We start from the raw sequence: 5,515 nt of genomic DNA on the forward strand, positions 1-5,515 counted from the left end.
TATACTGTGGTTCCTAATGAAATCAAGAGTCACTTTGTAAATAGACCTATGGTTGAGTCACTTTACCGCAATTGTTTGAACCGCTAGTAGCATTACTTTTTTTAAAGGACCGACGACAGTTGAGTGAACCGTTGTAAGGTAAATTCCCTTATTTCTCTAATTTTTTAGGGTGATTTGAAATTTGAAATATAAATTATATATAAAAACAATAATTAATTTATATTTAATTTTAAATATTTTAATAATAATTTTGCACGGGTTAAAGTTCTAGTTCAATCGAAAGTTCATCCACCCAAGACTAATATCCAAAACACATAATTATCCAAGAATACATAAACATAATCACATGCACATGGTATGTTCAAAACTTTAAGCTTCAAATCTGGAAGCACTATATACCATCCAAAATGCAAGACTCATGCATGCATATTTCAAGGAAATAAATGTAGCTGCTTAATTGTCTTCCTTAGGCCTAATTTCTATTCCTTCAATAATGAGATGAGTACTAACATCTATCACCGCAACAGTCATCCGAACTTCTTCATCTTCTAGACTTGAATTGAAGAACTCACTCATCTCAATCTCCAACCTGTCATTGCTTCTCACACTCGGACCTTGTAGTCTCTCTAATCAGTCGTGCGCCTCACCTTACAATGAGTCTGGATTCAAACTGACCATTTTGGTAGTGATATGACCACCTGCAGTGTTGATTGATAACAACACAGGAAATTTATGAACATTTGAGGCATCAATATTTTTGAACACGAGATAAGCTCCATACTGAGTATTCGGGGACAAGGAAATTTTGTTTATTATCCCACGAAATAGAAGCCTCCATACATTCCAAAGCCAAGCAACCTCAGGAAACCTGTTCAAAATTTTGCACAAGTTGAAAAGTTAAGGATACAGGAAAAAAAATGTTTGCCCCACTAAAGGAGTATTTGTACAACAGTATAGTGGTGTAGATATACTAACTTTGATTTAGGGTAATATCAACTAACAATAGCTTAGTAAAAGAATAATAACTCCGATACTTTTATTTTGATACGCATATTAGTTGTGATTAGATTTTATCCTATCAAATTATTGATACATTTAAATTTAAATATTTTACAACTATGTAATTATATTAGAACCATATTTTGCAACAGGAGAAGAAGGAAAAGAAGAACTCATTTCTATAAACCTCAAGAAATCAAATTGAATATGCACGTTTCAATGATACAAAAATTCCGCTGGACAAATGAATTTCAGTGCGAAGCTCGAATGCACATACACAAGTATCAAGTAAGTGTGCAGATGTAATGAAGTTTTTGTTGTAGCAGCAAAAAATGAGAGGATCCAATTAACTTTGTAGCCAATAAAGGAGTTGATCATGTTGTTAATTATTATTTAGAGGATGCATTAATGTCACACATCAACTAGAGATATCGCTATTGGAGTGAATTCTAACTCTATGAGTACTAAGAGGTAAGAGGCAATTGCGAAAGCATCAACTATTACCCAAATTTATTATACGACGAAGTTTTTAGGAGGTTGTTGAGTGAAAGAAAGAAACGACAAGCGAAACAAACAAAAGAAAACCCTAATGGCAAAGTGTCCACTTTTCAAGAGGTTGTTTGTTGAATCAACTAATTAACCCGGTGCCCAATTCAGTAAATTAAGTTATATGCATATCTAATAGTAATAAAATCATTCCAATGTACCAAAAACCTGACCTTGACTCAGGAAGCGCTGTCCAGCACCAGTGGTACTCATCGTCATCCAAAGCAATGGAGAGAGATCTGACACCAAGCATGTAACGCTTCTTCCCACTCTTCATGTCCAGTTGAAAGCTCTACATGCATTTCAGATATTAAACAGATAAACGCCCAAATCTTAATCGAAAATCCTTAATCTAAGAAATTAAACAATCAGATGAGATTGATGACGTGTACGTACCTTTTTACCATCTTCGATGATTACATGGTGAATAGAGAGAGCGAGGTAGAGTGCTTTCTTTGAAGAAGCGTTGGCAAGAGAAGGAGATAGGGAAACAATGGAATTAAAATCAGAAGGGAGAAAACGGTCCCAGACAGCGTCAGAATCAGCAGCAGAACAGAAGGTCTTGGAAACAAGGGAAAGCCTGCAAGCATCCTCTGGAGTGGTACGAGATAGAATGGATGCAATGCATCCTTATGGCAGAGACTCCATTGTTTAATTGAGTAAAACTAATTAGCAATATGAGTATATATATTCACATAATAAGTAAAGTTTGAAGTATATATATATATATATAAACATATTAATGAAATTCAATTTAGGTAAAATTAATAAAAATTATTCTCTAAATATCTGAATGTTTGACTATCATATTTAATTTCTAACAAAAATATTAATTACTTAAGGCTTAAATATGTTTTCGGTTTCTAAGATTGTAAAGGGAATTGAATTGGGTCCCTAATTTTTTTTCTTTGAAATGTAATGTTTGAAATAATAATTTAATCAAATTAAATCATTTTGCTCAATTTTAACCGGTCAACGGTCCAATGGCGAACCTAGTGAGAAGATGATGTTCATATGAATTTTTCATATCAATTTGAGTCCCTGAAAAAATTTAAATCATATTTTCAGTCCTTCCTTTGCACCACCACACTCGACCTTCTTCAACAACCTGCTTCATTCTCTATCCATAATTTTTCCAAACCACAACCTTTAACCCATAGTTATTTTCCCACACTCCTCTACCTCCTTCATTCCTTTCACTACTACAGAAAAGACTTTTCGCCACGGTTCCACACGCCCTTTAGCCACGGTTTAACCGTGGCAATAGCGTGCGTGGCAATTGCTCAATTGCCACGGTTCAAGGGCGAACCGTGGCAATTGATTCGCCTATTACCACAGTTCGTAAAGGGTAACCGTGGCAATAGAGTCCACATATTGCCACGGTTACGCACTTAACCGTGGCAATATGTGACCTCTATTGCCACGGTCAAGTACGTAACCGTGGCAAGATGTGGCTTCTATTGCCACGGTTGTTTAACCGTGGCTATATGTACACCTGGTCTGTGCAATTGTCACCGCCATATTTTTGTTTTTTTTTTATTTGACCTGATCAATCTGTGCATAAATTGCAGTACATTTTTTCAAGAAAATTAAATTGCATAAAATCTCATTTTGAGAACAACATTCACGTATTCTAGTCAAGAGAATACTCAAATATTCCAGCATTGAATAATAAAACAATACTAAAACTCATGTCACTTTACTAATTTGTCTAAAACAATACTAATTGTTGTTGAGAACATGCTCTCTCAAGAAATTAAACCAAGCAAGCTACATCAGTTAAAAGCATGCATTAACAATGACAAAACATGCAGCTTGAACAACAACAAACAGCAATGAGGTTGACTCATCATCAGCCTCTTTTATCGACGAAAAAACAGCAGCTTGACAACATCCCCACTACTTGAAATCACCAAAGCATAGCAGTCCACACTAGGCAAAATTCCTTAACGCATAAGTAGTCCACTCTTCTTTAATTTCATTTAGTTGATCCTCATCGTAGAAGCCAAATTAACAATCAGAGAAGTACTGCAAAATGATGATAAAAGTAACAAAATTTAGAGTCACACTAAAAAATAGGAAAAATTAAGAATTATCTCCTCTAGAAAGCTTAGTACATAGTACCCACAATAAATATCATTAGTTTGAGCAGGGCACTACAAAAAAACAAATATAAATTTATATAAGTGATTTGGTAGAGCTAATTGATTTCAGTTACGTAAATAGGTATACCTTTATAGTATTCCATTTGGCTTTTGACCATGTAATCCTCTTGACATTGCAATTAGCACGGTAGATCATCATTACGCTAACAAATTGAATGAAAAACTCATGATTAAATATGTTGAATAGCATGACTAACATAGCATGGTAGATCTATATATGCTTACCTAACAAACATCTCTTTCATGACTTTGCGTTGTTTCAACCAACACCCAATGTCGATCTCCTACAAGCAAGACATGTTAAATTACCAAATTAAAAAATCAAGTAACTAAGCTTCATATAAATTAATCAAGTAACTATGAATTAATATCTACCAGGTTCATGTTTCTTGTACTTGGTAGAGAACTTAATGTGTTAAACCATGTCGAAGCAATTGTCAAACAGAAATCAGAGGACAAAAGGTTCCATGATAAAACAAGGTTTCAAAATATTTACTTTAATTGCTGTTATCATCGGGTTACTTTTTCTGCACAACCATTCACTAGATAAGAGGAAGGCTAATGAGGACAACTCTACAAAAGTATTTGAAAAGCTGAAGGCTAGTCATGAAACCAAAAACTTGGAAGAAAAGGATTCCAACCATGGATAAATAAGCCATATGGATTGATGGAAGAAACAAAAGAAAGCGAACCCAAGAGGGTAGTGGAACAAAGCATTGGTGGGAATGATGACATTGTTGAACCCTAGGAAGTGGAAGACCAGATTGATGAAGAAGACAAGGAGAAAAAGGAGGAAAATGAAGACATTGAATAAAATATGAGATTATTAGAAGATGAAGGCCATAATGAAGGTGAGTATGAGAAGAATTACAAAGAGACTGGCGCATCCAGGGTTGTCAGAAGGGTGCACTAAGTTTAGGTTCAGAATTTGAAATTGGAGGTCTGAGGAAAATAAAAGAGGTAGTGGCAGAAAATTCAGAAAACATTGTAACAGAAAAGCTGCAAAAGAAAACCACAAAAGGAAGCCAAGTAATTGTGAATGTTCACAGCACTGATTCTAGTCCTAAAGGGGTAGAGTGGGTGACAATTGAACATGGTTCTTTTCCAAATTTTTCACATAAGGAATAGATGATATGCTTGATTTTGCTGATTAAAAAAAACTAGTAAACTCAACTCTAAAGTTGTAAGAGTTTACATCTTGCAAAAATAACATTTTAAAAACCTCAACAATGAAGCAAACATTAGTAAAATTTAACATATACTTAAATAGTCAAATCATACATTGACTAACATATAAGAACAAGTTAAAATCAAATATAAAATGACTAAATATAAGTAGGAGACAAATAACCATGTCCTTCAAACGATCAGATCCATCACTTGCATTCATAGGTAGAAGATATTATTGGAAGCAACAAACAATTAAGGAACTAATTGCATTCAATTTTACATGCTGGAGAGATCCTCAAACACCGGGATAAATGTTTGAAAAATCGGTCCTTCTCAGATTCATCCGAGTGAGGGTTAATGTGAAGGGTCAGCACTTGTAAAACCCTTGCATTTTGTAGGATATATGCTGTAAAATCAAAATCATCATACGTGCCTTTAATTTGATAGTTTCCAATAGAGCATGTTGTAAGATGTAATGAAACACATTCTGGAACAAGTTCTTTTGTATGTGCCCATTTCTCTTGGTAATTTTTCCAGTACACAAGTTGTTAAACATAGACAAAATCAAGATTTATGAAAAGATCAGCATAAACAAAAATGATCCATAAATTAACCGCCTGATACCGTACCTTTTC

The 5,515-nt window shown here is 34.3% G+C and overlaps 1 pseudogene; it reads right to left on the reverse strand.

The window, feature by feature from the left end:
- Nucleotides 1-453: 453 nt before the first annotated feature.
- LOC130721586 (F-box protein At2g02240-like) lies at nucleotides 454-2,193 on the reverse strand (annotated as a pseudogene).
- Nucleotides 2,194-5,515: the final 3,322 nt, after the last annotated feature.

Source organism: Lotus japonicus, chromosome 5 (assembly GCF_012489685.1).
Source record: "Lotus japonicus ecotype B-129 chromosome 5, LjGifu_v1.2".
Taxonomy (NCBI): Eukaryota; Viridiplantae; Streptophyta; class Magnoliopsida; order Fabales; family Fabaceae; genus Lotus; species Lotus japonicus.